The sequence below is a fragment of the Chanos chanos genome, chromosome 6 (assembly GCF_902362185.1).
Source record: "Chanos chanos chromosome 6, fChaCha1.1, whole genome shotgun sequence".
Lineage (NCBI taxonomy): Eukaryota > Metazoa > Chordata > Actinopteri > Gonorynchiformes > Chanidae > Chanos > Chanos chanos.
In genome coordinates this window covers 26,132,058-26,149,936 of record NC_044500.1, presented here as the reverse complement: position 1 = coordinate 26,149,936, position 17,879 = coordinate 26,132,058, and positions in this window count along the sequence as shown.

Genomic DNA, 17,879 nt, shown 5'->3' with positions numbered 1-17,879 from the left:
CTCCTTTCCTTTAACATTTATCATTGTGGAAAAGTCCGTAATGAAAGAAGAAACGTACATTTCCTTCTGTTCTTTTAAAGGCTGAAGATGTAGAAGAGCTGTAACGTATGAGAAAAACGACTTTCTAGTGAAGGTCTCCCATTATATTATATTCACATAACAGACAAGTGTTTAAAATGCGGTCTCATAGATTCAGTGCATGACTGAGAGAATTATTAATGTATCAGATTGACTGTATTTCTGTCACAAATGGCTGTTGGAGTGAATTATTATGTTCTCAAGATGCGTCGTCACAGCCCCAGTGAAAGATAATAATAATCTTTGAATCATATCTGTTTTTGTGGCTTTTGTTGCAATGGTATTGTCAAGTATTAGTCAAGTTGTTTTGTCAATGAAGAATACAGTGGTGAATATAAATGTAAAACTTGCATACAGAATGATGACCTTTGTTTAAAGTTACATTCACAAATTACAGGTTTCTTACACTTCATGCTGTAGACACACACATAGATACACACATGCACACCCACAGAGAGAGAGAACGAAAGAGAGAAAAAGGGAGGAAGATACTCCTTTGTCTGAGCTCATTTGAGGAGCTTGTGATATCTTGTGTGTGTGTGTGTGTGTGTGTATGAGAGAGAGAGAGAGAGAGAGAGAGAGAAGAATCTGTCAACTGAAACACTGACCAAAAAAACGAGAACATGAAAGTTTGACTATGACTAAATATGCATCCTGGTGATGTTTTGTTAATATGGAGAACTGCCCTGGAATCACAGAGCTCTTCTCAGAATCTCTCCTTGTTCTTCCATTCATCCTTAATATAATGCACTATACTCTCTTTTTTTAATTGAGTCATAAACAAAACATCTCCTTGGGTGTGTTTAAGGCGTGTAACATCCAATCAGAGTGAACCATGGTCATTCTCATGAATAATTCAACATTGGTGTTGATCAGCTGTTTCTCTGTCAACTGAAACACTGACCAAAAAAACTAACAACAAAAAAACAATCTTACCAATGCCTTTCAGTTTTTAGGAATATATTGGCTTTCTAAGTGTGCCAACTCAAAAGGCCGCATCCATTTTTAATGTGAATTAGGAACGCTCTTCTGCCCTTCTTTGATCTGCATGTAGGCGGCAGGAATTTGGGCCTTTTTCATTCTTTTTCAAGAAGGAGAGGCTTAAAATAGTCACAAGTCTGAGGTCTGGCCTGATTGCCGGCACACTGTAGCTGTCGTTTGAACAGAGAGAGCGAGAGAGAGAGGGAGGGAGGGAGAGAGAGAGAGAGCACGGCAGAACAGGATGAGAGAGAGTAACAGGTGATGAAGAGTGGTGAAGAAGGTTAAGAGGAATGACAGAAAAGAGGGACAGCGAAAGGGCAAAAGATAGTCAAGAGAGGGAAGATAAAAAAGAGAGAAGAGAGAGAGAGAGAGACAGCTGTGGAGGAGCGCGGACAAGGCAGGCTGACAGTGAAGGCTGAATGAACGATCACTTGTAAAAGTCACCTGTGAAAGAACACACACACACACACACACACACAGAGATGGTCTCAAAAGGCCAGTCCCTGATACAGTGCATACCAAAGAAATGGCCCTGACCAAAAATAGCCTCTGTAATATTTCACCACAAACCTCTCGGAGTGGAAGTACATTTTGGAGGTTATATTCTCTAATCTCTGCTCAGAGACAGGTAGACAGGTGGGGAGATGTTTCAGGGGGGTAAAAGGACAGGCCAGTGAATCACAAAGCTGCATTCTTTTTTTTTTTTCTTTTCACTCAAATTGACAAGTTCAGAGGTGGATCTGACGTTGATCCTTTCTTTAATGAACCAATTACTGGTGTTCGTCTGTGAAGAGAGACAGTTTGATTGTCCGGGATCCAGCTGTGATTGATTATTTGAAGAGTTCTGAACACGGTGACTCACTGTTTTGCTTTTTTTTTCTGTCTGTCTACTGACATCTCTGTTCTATGTCTCTCTGTCTGTTTCTTCGTCTTTATGCAGGTTTCCGTCTCTGCTAGTGCATTATTAATTGATCACAAACCATGGCTGCTATATCCATGTAGTCTCCTTGTTTTATAAATTCAGGTTTCGGGGTCTGTTTCACAATAACTTGAAATTTATGCTCTCAGGTGATGCAACAACACTATACAATTTTGCAGAATAACAATTTTTAACAATACCATTTTCATAAGCCTCTCCATTCTTCCCATGGAGGTGGTGTTAGGCATAAACTAGCAATACCAAAACCAGGCGACTGCAGATGCATTGTGGGTATGTCAGAGGTAACAGTGTGAGTACGTTTCAGTTGACTGTCTGTCCTGCTCATTCCACAGTAGGTCACAGCTCATTCAAAAACATCAAGAGAAACCTGGAGATCCCCCCCCCCCCCCCAAAAAAAAACTGAAACAAACACACTTCAAATAGCATTCACGGTTGTTTGTGTTTTTCATTGTCATTTTGCAGCACTTTATAACTTGAATTTTTCATACTCTTATTTTCAGAGTATCAATTAAGAATAACTGCCATGAACCCTTTATTCACAAAGCAGCAGCAAAAAAAAAGAAAATACTTCTCATGCTATGTATGTAGACTTGGCTGGGAGAGTCAGATGAGTCTAGTGAATGCGAGGCTGTTCCAAGCCAACAGCTTGACTCTGGACCATGTGAGTGTCCTCTAAGTGTACCTGGTAGATACAACTGATCAGTCAAACCCAGTCAAATACGCTTAGCCCGGAACCAGTGCTTTTAGGAGAGGAATGGGTTTTGTGTTTGAAGCAGGGTAGGTTTATACACATCCATATTGTTCCTGATTGGTTGTTTCATATTGCTAACCTGGAGCATGAGTAAACCATGTACTGTATATCTTATTAAATACACTTACATTTATCTCAGTCTCCTTTCTTTAGTGTCTCTGGCTCCTTCACTATATCCATTAACAGCTGATGGATGGAACATCCTTACAAAAATAAATAAATAAATAAATAAATAAATAAAACATATAGTTAAACTGAGTTAAACTGTGTCTATCTTCCACATTGCAACATATTGTTGTCTGCCTGCAGAAACATCTGGAGGGGTATTCCAATAGCCAAGGCGGCTTAGCGGAAAGCATATGCTTAAATATGACTCAAGCTGCAAACAACTCTGTCTTCTGTCCGCAAATTATGAGTAAGCACCCAGTGAATAATGCCATCATCTAAACAATAAATCATATGGTGTGGAAAGAGGAGCAGACGGTCATCTCTGGGCCAGTCCCAGCGTAAACATACATTTGATTACTGCCTATATGGTGTCTTTTTCTCTCTTTCTTTCTTTCTTTCTTTCTTTCTTTCTTTTTTTCACTTCACATGCAGAAAAAAAAAGAGCGAATGCAGGAGAGTGACTCACTCCTCATGCTCTCTGTGAGGGAGCAGAGGGGATGATGTCAGGGAGAAGGAGGATAAGGAGGTGTGTGGTTTTGCGGTGCTGAGGAAGGAGTTGAGAATATGAACATCCTATTGAAAGATGTTTAGTGCAGTTGACCATTTACCGTGATGTGTGTGTGTGTGTGTGTGTGAGAGAGAGAGAGGTGTGTGTGTATATATATGTATATATACACACACACCTATATATATATATATATATATATATATATATATGTGTGTGTGTGTGTGTGTGTGTGTGTGTGTGTGTATATACATATATATACACATACATACCTACACACACACACACACACACACACACACGTATATATATATACATATATATGCTTTGTGTGAGTTTATGTACACAAACGCATGCAAACTTGCATGCCCGTGTGTGTGCTCTTTGTTTATGTGTATGTATAGTGTATATGTGTGTTGTTGGGCTCCTGTAGATGAGATTAAGGTTTAAAAAGAGAGAGAGAGTTAACAGAAGCAGAGGCCCCGAGGCAGATTTAAAGGGATATGTCTTTGGGTTCTTACAGGGGCCAGTATAATCAGGATGCCTTCTTAATCCTGTTTATGACGGCTCTGCCCAGGATAAATCTCATCTGACACAAATCTCAATTTTCTAAGTCTTAAAGCAAAATCTAGACATGTTTTGTTTTTGTTTTTTTTTTCCTTGTTTATGGTATTACTCTCCTCCTCATAGGACCATTGTTTGTATTCCCCCGTCTGTACGAGAGACATGGAACAAATTACTCTGCAACAAGAACATCTGTGAGTCACTCAAACACTCAGAAATAAATAAATAAATAAATAAAAAACCCTCTCGAGATTCCTGCACTGGGCCCCGATGATTCTCTGATCCTCGGAGAGAAACTATCTCTGACAAACACTACAGCGGTGCTTTGAAGACAGGTTTGTCTCTAAATTAAATAATCAATGATGAATGAGTGCACTATTTAAAAGTTTAGGGTTACACTATTTAAAAGACAGCTAAGATGATGAAAGAAGTCTTCAATTCTGGGTTATGGTTGGTGGAAAGCAGTCTAAGATTCTGGGTTATGGTTGGTGGAAAGCAGTCTAAGGTTCTGGGTTATGGTTAGTGGAAAGTGGTCTTAGATTCTGGGTTATAGTTGGTGGAAAGCGGTCTTCAAAAATGACAACACAGCGATGTTTGTGTCTCAAAAAAAAGCCCCCGACATTACAGAAACCTGAATCAAGATCACTAAGTATGCAACACACACACGTTAGCCCGGGGGCAAAAAAGGCTCTGTTAGTCTTTTCCCTTCTGTCTAGCGGTTACTAAAACATGTTAGCATTTGTGTGCAAGTGTGTATATGTGTGTTGGCATTTGTGTACGTGTGTGTGTGTGTGTGTGTGTGTATGTGTATGTTGGCATGCACACTCCTTTAATTGATTTGGCTGTTCCCTTCACTTCACTCCTCTCTCTCGTTGGGCGTCTAAGCAGCTGCACTGAGACGCCTCTCTCCCCGTCCTCTCTCTCTGTGAGGTCGTCCTCCTGTTTCCTGTTAAGGAGTGAGTCAGTGCATTCGGTCCAGAACACAGCGCTGGACTCTGAGGCTGCTGCCAGGTCATGTGAGCCCAGCCCACAGCTCTGTACCATCGCTGACCCCTGAAAAGGTGACTCTGGGGTCACGCCCAAACCATCAGAGTCACAAATTAGTCTGATGACCTCACAGGCCAGACAACAGGAGAGGAGAGCGCCCAGAGGAGGAATGATGTGTAAACAGAGTCGTTTTTAGTTTGGGTTTCAGAGCCAGGGCTCGGAAGTCTACACCCACTGAAAAGCCATTAGTCACAGGCGTGTCTGTGTTACTCTCAATTTGCTAGGTAGAAGTTAATTAATCAATAAACATGATCAGCTTACAAAGCAGGCAGTTCTGTGTGTGTGTGTGTGTGTGTGTGTGTCTGTGTGGAAAAAACAACAGATTGGCACTGTTAATTTACTTGGAAAGGGCTTAGCGTTCAGCTTGGAAGACGCTGGCTTTCTGCTGGACACTGGATCAGGTTCTGTGGTACAACATGCGTGAAATCACCAATGACTTTTCAATTCATTTGCATGTTTTCAGAACAGAGGGGAATGTTAGAGGGAATCTGAAGTATGTTGTGAATAACAGGAATCCATTTAGATCCCCCGGGCGAAAGCCTACTCTCTCATTTTTTTCACCAGACATCACAGAACCATGGAGTTGCTGATACCCATTCTAACATACACACACACACACAAAAACAAAACCACATTACTACAACTGAATATTATGGTCTGTATTGTGCCCACAGTCACAGTGATCTGGTGACATTAACACCATGTAATTATGATCTGTTTGGCCCAAAGACTCAGTTTCACACTCATAATGGAGAAGTGTGGAGCCATTCATTAGAGCAGATAATCTCATTATGAAAAAACGCCAACACCAGGGCTTCTCTCAAACCAGAAAACTATTCCCATTACTCGCTGCTAAGCACTTAGCCAAGCTCGCCATGATAAATCGGTATTTGCATTTGAAGGAGTGATATAATTTAGATAAACATCTATAGAACCTTCATATACCGAACTGACCTGTTACTTTGTACATTTCCTGCTTCACAGTATCCATGTGTACATGAACAAACCTCTACAGAACGTGTGTGTGTGTGTGTGTGTGTGTGTGTTTGTGTGTGTGTATGTGAGACAGACTAACAAAGCTTTACTGTGTGTGAGTGTGTATGTGAGTGAGAGAGAGAGTTTTAAAGCTTTATGCTAAATAAAGTATATGTGAGAGTTAAAAAGCTCTATGGTGTGTGTGTGTGTTTACGTTGCTTAAGTTTCATGATAATTATCTTAGGCATCTAATCCAATACCACACGCAACATGAGGGCAACATCCTGCTGTCCTTTACCGGACACACGTTCTTTTACTAACGGAATGAACGTACGCGCTCATGCCCATGCTGTAATTTAGCAGTCAGGCCCATAATGACCAGTATAATTAATTATCTGGCGGCTTATGAATCTGTAATGAAGTTATGTATTAGGCGGGATCAGATCAGACTGCACTTAATTATCTCCTCTCCAGTCTGCTTGCCTTCCTTTCAGAAGGGAGAGAGGTCTGGTACTCTGGGAAAAAAAAGAGAGAGAGACAAAGAGCACTCCATTAATGAACCACACCGCATATGGCTGTTATACAGATTACAGAACCATTTTATTCCCAATCTGAAACATGGACCTGAACTCTGCTCAGCAGACGGGGTGTATTTATAGGGGTAGGCCAACTGGCAGCGTGGATTACACCCAGTCATTATGTGGATGTTCGGCTACGTTTGTTCCGTTTTTTTGTGTGCACCGGGAGAATGATGACCCATTGGTTTGCACAGCTTCAAGCCACAGAATTATGCCGCTTTGGTGGGAGGATGTTTGGCCAAATTGCAGGCTCCTTCTTCGACAGTTTCTTTTCATGCTAATTCTCCCAGCATCTGCTCGGCATGGTCCAGACACTGCCCCGTCCCATACTCATTAAAACAGGAGGCATATAGATCAGACTTTTAAATGGGGCCACCTTTGCCAACGGTTTGTGTTCAGTGGTCCAAAACTTTGATGTGTACTCTGAATTCTCAGAGAGACAGTTCTGGTTCTGCATGCTGATTGGTTGAAACACATTTAGGATTGCTTTGTATAACCAGAACCAGGACACGGTCAGCAGTTTGGGTTAACCTCGCTGTAACGATTAGTCAGAGAATCAGGATGCAGACTTACATCCAACAGTCATAATACAAGAACCATTCAGAACCCTCACTGGGAACGAGAGACTTCACAACAGCTTGACAGAAGCAAAGGAGTGTATATACTGGAGTCTAATTGAGTCTGTAAACAAGGAACAGGTGTATTGCACTGGTTTGACTGGTTTGGTTAACGAGTAACTGAAGCTGAGCACTGAATTAGCAGGGCACAGAGGCATAACACTTTCCTCGTCAAAATACCTCCGTGCTAACAAAGTATTTGTCGCTTGGCAACAATGTAATAATGTGGGTTTTCTACAGGGTTCTGTGATTGAAATTTAGAAAAAAATAATAAATAAAAAGCTTAATAAAAATTACAGAGTATATCCTCAGAGTTGTGTTGGAGCCAAAGGGAATTCAATCCCCACCCTGTCTATAGTCTGTATGTATATATATATATATATATATATGTATGTATGTATGTATGTATGTATATGTGTATGTGTGTGTGTGTGTGTGTGTGTGTGTGTGTGTGTGTATATATATATATATATATATATATATGTACACACACACACACACATATATATATAGGAAACATTAACATTACGAGAAACAGCATGTGTGTTTTGTTCAGACTGAGTCACTATGATATGTTGAAATAATGATCGTAGTAGAGATTTTTTTAAGATAGGTACACGTAAGAGTGAATAGTTTCTGGACATAACTATATGTAAGAACACAATGTCGTCACAGATTTACAAGTGTCAGCAGTTAACCATTGTTTAATTAAAAGCTGATAAGACTATTAACAGATTAAAGTTATCAGTTAAATAGTTCATTGTGAATGACTGTGTGTTGTGACTTTGAAAAGCAGGTTTTTTTCTCAGCTGCTGATGTGACAGTTAACAGAGACCAGACGGGGCACAGAATGTATGGCTTTATCAATAGTAAACCTGTGCTCATTTAATTTTGCACTTGCAGATTGAACTACTTGTTTGTACTGATCATTTTTTTGCGATGACTTTGCCTTATCAGTAAACGGCAATGAACTGAAAAAAGAGTTTCAGCAAACAGTCATAAGAACTGAATTGTCTTTCTCTCTCTCTCTCTCTCTCTTTCTCTCTCTCTAAACACAAGGTGATGTATTACCCTACAGCCAGCACTGCCACTGTCCCTTGCCCAGTGTTGGATTTATGGGTTTCTAATGAAACAGAAACACACTGGCGCACTCAGAGACATGAGGAGGGAACACAAACAATGACCATTAGGGCGAGAGGTCACACTGTTGGGTCCTGACCATCCCATATGGACTGGAATGGCAAAATCCCTCTCTATCTCTGTCTCTCACACACACACACACACACACAAACACACACACAGACACACACTCTCTCTTTCTTTCTCACACTCTCTATCTCTCTCACACACACACAGACACACACACACACACTCTCTCTCTCTCTTGCAAACACACACTCTCTCTCTCACAGACACACACACACTCTTTCTCTCTCACACTCTCCCTCTCTCTCTCTCTCGTTTACTAGCTCTACCAGAGCTATTGCTGTACTCTAAAATGCAGCCTGTGCTCACAAACAGGGCAGACATTGCTCACAGGACCACATTTGTGTCAACCACATTGTGCTCCTTTTACTCCTGTGTGACTCTTATTTACTGTTTTCCTTCTACACCAGTCGTTTCCCAGCAAGGAACTGTACTGTTTCCCTGTGCTGCTTTACTCCCTCACCACTCTGTTCCTCACTAATGTCTGCGCTGCTCTGAGGAGAAAGACAGGGAGAGACAGAGAGAAAGACAGGGAGAGAAGACTGGCAGGCAGACAGTAGGGGCAGTGAGAAACGGAGGGGTGGGTCCACAGTGAAAGGCCGCGTTTGTCCTCCTCTTTATAAGCAATCTGTTCCCCTCTTAACAAGATATTAAAAAAAAAAAAGAATGGGGAGGGGATTTGCCTGAAGCGGAAAATTAACTTAGGAGATGTACAGACTGTATTCTCCTGGACTTCAGCTGCAGCACAATTTTTCCTAGATGAAATGTTTTCAGTATTTTTTATTATGTTAGCTGTGTATCGCGAATCATTTTCTGACCGCAAATTAATCCTAATGCTTATAAACAAAGTGGAATGACCAAATGGTAAAGTAATACAATATAATCTGCAGTCTGGAAATATTGATATTTTATATCAATTTCATTCATGTTTTATAATGAAGTTTTCTTATGCCATTCTTACATATGTAATTCGGAGTTGATTGAATTTGATGTAAAAGCTACATATCTCCTTTAAACACACACACACACACACACACACATACACATACACACACTTATTGAAATGAATGTAAGTAAAATGCTTTAGAAATAATGGCATGTCTGCTCTAAATGTAATGGTTTGCCCCAACAGAGCAGATTAAGCAGGGAAAGACTGGTTTGGTTAGTAAGCCATTTGGCAGAAAGGGGGAGTGTGTGTGTGTGTGTGTGTGTGTGTGTGTGAGGGGGAGAGAGAGACAGGCATGGGGCTGTATTATAGTAATCTAAAACAGATTGATGGAGCAGGGACAGGGGAGAGAGAGCCAAGCCAGTGCCAACACTCTCTTCATCTGGCAGTTCTCTCTCTTTCTCTCCCCCCTCTCTTTTTCCCTTTCTCTCTTTCTCTCTCTCCATCCTCTTTCTCCCTGCCTGCCATTCCCTTCCTCTATCATTCATGTCCCTCCCTCTCTCCTCAGCGTTCCCTGCATCACTCTCTCTCTCTTTCTCACTCACTGTATCTGCTTCTCTCTGCCTCCTGCTCTCCATCTCTCCTTTTCTCTTTCATTCATTTCATCTGTCATGGTTTTGTAATTCTTCTCCCCACCCCACCAACCTCTCACTGCCTCTCTCTTCCGGTCTCCTTCACTGACCTCATTCATCTCTCTCTCTCTCACTTTCCCACCCCCATCTCCCTTTTCTCATTCTCTTCCCCATTCCTTCATCTCCCTCTCTCTCTCTTTCTCTCTCTCTCTCTCTCTCACCCTCAGTGGCCTAGCTTGAGCTGTATTCTATCTCCATGGCGATGGCTGGAGGCTCCTCTGTTCTTCCCAAGGTCACCTCTATGTGTGTCAACCGGTCGCGAGTATGTGAGAAAGAGAGAGAGAGAAAGACAGAGGAAGAGAGAGAGAGAGAGAGAGAGAGAGAGAGAGAGAGAGAGAGAGAGAGAGAAAAGGATGAAAAATTAGATTCTCGCTGGACTCACTTCCTCTCACATGTGTAATGAAATGAAGAGAGAGAGAGAAAGAGAGAGAGAGAGAGAGAGAGAGAGAGAAAACAGAGAAGGAGGGAAGGGGAGGGCAAGACTATAAACATAAACATAATACCCTGCCAATAAAGTAGTAAAGTAGCTTGTTTTTGGGGGGGGGTGCATTTTAGCCTTATCTGTGTATAGATGATGGATTAAATTGTCAGTGAATTGTAATTGTGAATAAGTATCAATTTAACTATATTATACATAGAAAAGCTCCAGGAACAGTATCTGCCTCTCTCACCAGGTGGTTGGCTCTGTGTACAGCATTCTGTTTGTGTGTGTGTTGCAGCAGCAGCTTTGTGTAACGGATGGACAGTAAACCACTGCTATATATGAATGCAGGGTCAAACCAAGGTCAAATTGTCAAAGAAAAGCAGAGCAGTTGTTGGGAGTGATGGTGAATGTGTAAAACTGAGTGAGTTTGCATATAAAAGCATAATGTGTCTCTGACATTACAGCTGACTGAGACTGGAGCTGAGGACAGGTCGCTAAGAGCACATAGATCATAGATCAGGAATGTGCAGCCTTATTTACTATCACACTTACATTTAATCTCTCTCATACAATCACAATGCCACACACACGTACACACACACACAAACACGCACGTACACACGTGCACACACATACATACGTGCACGTGCACACGCACACACACACACACATAGATTTAGAATAACGGAAGTGATGGAGGTGCCCATCAAGAGTAAGAGCATTCCAAAACTTAAAGTATGTGTGGTGTGTGTGTGTGTGTGCCTGCGTGTGTGTGTCTGGATCTCTGAAAAGCCACCTGTCACCTCAGTAAGTGGTAATTTACAGAGATGGAGTACTTCGTTTTTATGCTGACATTGGAGCGTTCTGATTGGATATCACCTGTTATCGGAGTTGACCGCGTATGCGGTACCAAGCTGTGTGTTCACCAGACTGACCTGGATTCGCTTGACTGAACACACAACACATCGGCGCTCTCTCCGAATTACGTAATAATGCTTTTAACCTTCAAAGGTCCCCTCTATTTCACATACAGTACATTCTTCTTGTCGTCCAATGGGGAAAAGACCAAGTCAGTCCATTCTCCATAGCACTGCATTATATTGACATGCACATAGCTTCTACGACGTCAACTGCTTTGATATACGTTTATGACTGCTTGGCTCACTGTTCTAAGTAAACCACGCCTCTCCACTGGTATACAGTACTTACACACATTTTTAACACAGTAGCATTATGAGCTAGAGGGAGGGCATGGAGGGAGCTACGTTCAGCTAACTGAGCTTCATGAAACAGAGAAGAGTGTTACACCGTTTGTTTCAACGACAGAGAAGAGATTTCGGATGTTGCTCCAAACTTTCAATAAGTTCTCTACCTGCATCCTCTGGTCTCTGTCTCTTGTGACGGACAGATGGAGTAGTAGCAACATTCTCCATTTCATATTCTAATGTCCTCAGAAAAACAACAGCGGCGAGACCTTCTTACTTGTTGCTTTATGTTATGGAATAAACTCAAAAAAGGTTGTTAGCCACATCCCACCCCTTGGTAATGGAGCATGGGGGCTCAGGATCCTTAGCTACAACCCTGAACACATACATACCCTTTTAAAATAAATGTAACGTTACATAGAAAAACACTGAAAGACAAGGTGCCAGCTTTAGATGAGTTTGTAATGAATGTCTATTGCACTGCTGATATTTCAGTAGTGCATCTTTAAATTTTTATTTTGAGCATAACTGATATTCTGATACATTTGAATGTAATACATAGATGTAATAAATCATCATATGAAGTTACTCACTACTTGAGTAGTCATTTTATGAGATTCTTTTTCACTCATACTCAAGTCATTATTTTGATTATTTTACTTCTACTTGAATCATTGTTATTATAACGTGACTTTTACTTAAGTACAGTTTTTGCTTACTCTACCCACCTCTGGTTACGGTAAAAACGTAGCCGGTGAGATGATGATCTGCGGTCAGAATGAGAGCAACTGGCACGCAAGAGCATTTCTCCGCCATGCCAAAATAAGAGCAGGCAGAACAAACCGGACCAGAACCAGACCACAAAACTAGAGCAATAAGTGGAGCAAAAAACTAGAGCTACGACAAAGCCAAGTACACTATTCCCCTGACTGTCCTGTGCAGTGGCTTTCTGGGGAATACTCTCCCCTCTCTCTCTCTCTCTCTCTCTCTCTCTCTCTCTCTCTCTCTCTCTCTCTGCATGTGATCGCAGTACCAGGTGGCAGCCGCGGATAACGGTGACCTGCATATACGACAGCAGTGTGTTTTAAACGGAGAGACAGTCTGTTCTGTGTACATTTAAACATGCACAGACTATTCCTATTCAACCCTGCATATCTGCTCATTCTGCACCGTGACTGACTGTGAACTTTGTCTGTTACACTTCGACTGACAGCTCGTAAAGGAAGGGAGAGGTCGACTGAGGTGACCCCTTGCCTTTTTTGAAAAAGAGAATTAAGCTAAACAAACAACACACGGCAGAAATAGATATTAATCTTTTTAGTTTATTTGTCTTCTTGGAAAATTGTTGTGTTTAGAAATTCTAGGGAATGTAAGTGGAAATGCTAGGGGGGGGGGGGGGGGGGGGGGGGGGGGGGGGTGGTAGGGTGAAGGGGGGGGGGGTCTAAACAAAACTGTGACTTACAATATTTTGTCAGCTGTAAAACTACTCTTATTTATAAAAAAAAAAAAAGGGGGGGGGGGTTCTGATTCTTTCCTCCCCAACAGTTATATACTTGTCCCTTGAGTTGGAGTAGGTAAAGTGGCCTTCAGATTATACCATTGTGTAGAAAAAAAAGGAAATAATGCTAAGGGAAATTACATATTCATCCAAAAAGTCTCTGTTGTCCACTGTCCAGAAAGAAAAGTAATTAAACAAAAAAAGTATGCATCCACTGATCAGCTCATATCACCACCTCTGAACAGTCATGTTTGTGAGCACGTGCTCTTTCAGCCATGTCTTCTCTCTCCGGCAGAGGATGCATAAACTAGTGATTCCTCCACCTCCATAGGCATTATTGGCAGCTGGAAAACCAATCTTTGAAAATCTTGTGTTTCTTTTTTTGTGTGTGTAGTTGTTCAGTTTTATATTGAAAGAACAACTGAACAATGTTTTTAAAGACATAAACTTGAAATAGTAGTGGTATTCTTGTGTATTATATTACATTGTCTAGCCCTACCCTCAAGCCTCTTGAGTTGTCATTGTCCAGTACTGGGTAGTCATAGTCCAGCACTGAGTTGCCATAGCCTGGTGTTGAGTTGTTGTGATCGAGTGCTGAGATTTTAATTGTGGTTTGTACCAATCTTGTTCATTTACCAATCTTGTCTTATTGAAGAGAGTTCCTCTAGGCATGTTCTCTGGCCTAAGTTTATGTTGGTAGTTTATTAGCCAGCAAGTGCTGGTAAATACAGAAATTCATGAACTGCGACTTAAACTTAGCTAACAACAGTGCTAACAACAATAATTAGCTAGTCCTAACCTTATATTACCTTTAATGACAGGTGGGAAATCTTGCCGAAGCTAGGCTAAATATTCTTATTTGTCTGAAACAGAAAACTGCCGGTAAAGTAACTCTCAAATTTAAAAAAAAAAAACACGATATTAATATAATTATGCTCCTGCATTTTTACAGCTCTCAGCGCTGTTTACGGGTTAGCTTGGCTTTATTAATGTCTTTTAAGGCTTTGATGTTTTGGTGAGAATAGCTTGACAGTTTTGACTAAAAACTCTCTCCCAGAGCAACGGCGGGGATTTCATTGCTGACTAGCACTGCTGAAAGCAGATAGTTGCTGACGTTTAGCCAGTTTCTTGATGAGAAATGCTAATATTCACCTCAGGGCTCAGACCTGTGGGGTACTTCCTTTAAGTTCTGTTAGCCGCATCCTAACGCCAACCACAGTCCTTTCAATTTACAGTTTACAATTTGGCATTTATTAGACGCTTTTAACCAAAGCGACTTTCAGCTGGGCCAATGGGTTCGTGAAGAGGTACAGCATACTAATACTCATCATAAAGGTAAAGTCCATTCCTCTTTTTGATATACAGACTCATATTATATTATAATATAATATTATATTATATATTCTAATATATAATATAAAATAATATAGTATATTATAATATAACATTTATCTTCTTGCAATTAAGTGCTCAATTTTTATGATACATTACATTAAGCAAAGTAATATTTGCCAATGATTTTTGTTTGTTTGTTCATTTGTTGTTTTGTAGTTCCCATGTGAAATCCAGTTAGTATAGTTAAAATTCACACTGCATTGTCTTACCCTCTCTGATAGCGAACAAGGAAGTTGTTCATTGACCAGATTACGTAGTGTATGGGACACCTTACTGGTTCTAAAGGAATCTATTTTCTGTTTTTCTCGCTTTCTTTTTTTCTCATCACTTCTGTAATGTTTGTTTAAATCTGAAAAACATATTAATCCGTCACTATTAATGGTATGTTAGATCTAAGTCACTTTGATTGTATTTTAGGTCACCATGGAAAATTAGTAATATTGCAAAAAAAAAAAAAAAAAGTATAAGTGATTGATCATAAAATTATCTGTGGGCCTGGCATAAAGAAGAAGGAGTAGGGGTCCCTTTAAGCCCCAGAACAGTAAAGCAGCAATAGCTATCTGTATAATAGTTATAATCAATGAGAGTCAGGGCAGCATTAGCAGTAGCATTACCCCATGTGACCAATCACTGCGGACCTTACCCTCTGTGAGCAGGGCTGGCGTGCATGACAAAATTATTTCAACGGGCCCTTGCCCTCAACCCAGTGAGTGAGCATCACTCTCTCTCCTGCCTCTTTTTTGATGTGGAAGATCACAGTACTATTACAGGTCACTGTCATTTTTTGATGTATTGAAATTTGTCATTTGTAAGTGAGTAGCATGTGCGTGTGTTTTGAGCGACAGCTGTGTTTTCTCCAAAATAAAGTTTTGTTCAAAGAGCAACTGGAGTACGACCACATAAATCCGTTCTTTTTTACTCCCAAATGCCCAGCACAATTTTCAGCTTGTCAAGCCAAAGTCATTCTCGTAAGACTGGTGAAGCACTCTCACTTCTGCGTACCTCTGGAGCCGCTGCTGAGGACCCAACTGACATATTGTTTGGATTTTGATTTTCCCTCTTTCAAGGTCTCCCCAAAATGTCCTGACTCATGAACTGATTGAAAATGTGCTCTGGCACTTCTCAGGAATCGTGTTTAACTGTAAAGCTGCTACCTGTTCACAAAACACTCCCTTCGGTTCGGCTTCATGTCTCTCTCATCCCCTGGGCTCAGAGAGAATAGTAAGATTCGTCTGATCTAATACAGATCATTCTTTGCTCTTTAATGCTGGTCATCTGTGTGAGTCAGCCCACACCCACCCACCCACCCACCCCCACACACACACACACACACACACACACACACACACACACACACACACACACACAACCCGCCCTCTGAGGAATCTCTCTCGATTTTAATCAAACATTAAAGACGTGAGATTGCGGCTAGACCCTAGGCCATATCTTTAATGCATAGATGGGAGGTTTAGAAATACAGAATATATTTATGAACGGAGAAATGTATTTTCACACATGACCACAGTGTGCCGAGCTATGGGACCTTAGGCCTTACCTCAGGGTTTGGGTTTTTTTTCTTTTTCTCTCCATTTTTGATAAAAGTCTACAGATATGACCCCTTGTTGAGGAATGCCTGTTCTCTTATGAATCTCTAAATTACACAGGAAGATTACTGCACATTGAAGTCATAAAGGTGAATGGGTTCACAATGGAGCTCATTCATCAGCTCAGTGGAAATTATGTGTAAAATAAAGATCTGTTTACTCTCAGAAGCACGCATTCAAACAGAAGTTAAACATTCTTGATCTTGGGGTCAATAAATATTTTATAATCATTGTTTCTATTTGTTTGTTTGCTTAATTGTTTGTTTGTTTTTCATGAGCTCTCTGACAGCTAATATTTGAATACACTTGCCTATGCCTCTATGTAAATTCATCTCTGTTTAAATATCAGACCTGTGTTTACAAAACTTGTGTGGTATTGTTGCTACCAATGTGTAACTGCACTTTGTATTGCTGAAATGTATTGCCTATACAGTGGTAACTATAAAAAGTAATTGTATGATATGGAAGAGTATGACTGTGTCCTGTGAGAGCCTGAGGTCTAAGTCAATACGCAAGCTAAAGGACAAGCTAAAGGACAAGCTAAAGGACGGGGAAAGATGTTCTTTTCCAAACCCAGGACATCTTTCTGATTGTGATGCATCATTAATTAGGTCAGCATGGGCGACAGCTCCTTAAACGGCCCAGTTTTTTAAAATGATAAAAAAAAAAAATAATAATAATAATAATAATAATAATAATAATAATAATAAAAACCCTGGAGTGAAGTATGGCCCTGGCAGTTGTGACGATCCTAATCTGAAAATCCAGAGAACTAATTAAATTGTCTTATCTCACGGATGCTCCCAGTCCTGCAGTTATAAAAAGATGATTTTGTCCATAAGACAATTTAAAAAGCCTCATACTGCCTTTCTCTCACTGGTTAGAGTTGATTAGATAACCAGGCCTCTAAGATACAGCTATTTGTGTTTTTGCTGATTCATACTGTTCATACTGATGATGATAAAGCTTCAAGCAGGAGGGAATCCTGTTCTGGTTAAAAACAAGTACATCACATTACAGCAAATATCAGTTTCATTTGTTCAGCTTAATAAGGTTAGACAGGACACATTAGTGGTGCTCAGCAGTGGGGAGTTTTAACACTGTGCGTTAAGACTCAGTACGTAAGCGGTGACGTTCTTCGCTGATTAAGTATAACAGTATGACGTAGTGTTGTTGTGTACTAAAGGAAACGCCAGCCTGTGGGTTTTGCATGCCAACAGTGGATTATGAGTAAAGTTGGCCTCCATTAGTTTGTTATCATCTTCTGTGTCTGTATTGCTAATCGTTTCTTCTCTCTCTCTCTTTCTCTCTTTTTTTACTTTAGGTTCTCCCTTTCCTCTTTTGACCTGGGCCTTTAAGACTACCTGATCTTATCTGACAAAGGTGTGTGGATATGTATATGTGTGTGTGTGTGTGTTCAGTCATGGTATCCTTGCTCTACAGACACTCTGACTTTCTTTGTCTTTCTCTGTGTGAGGAAAGGCAGAGACCCAGTGTGGGTTGGGGAGTGCTTAGGACATGTTGAAAAGTGGTCGGCTGGTCTGTTCTCAGTCATGGTTTCATTAGAAAAGTTGGAGTTACCTTGAGAATGTTTCACAGTTTGTTTCAACGGCAAACATGGTCTGTCCCTTGCCAGATTTTAACATGATTTTCTATGGCGTCTTGTCTTCAAGTGGAAATGAACCCACATAAATGTTCGTCAAATGTTTGAATGTTTATTTATGAGAAAATGTATCAGATTTAGATTTATTTATTTACAGATTTA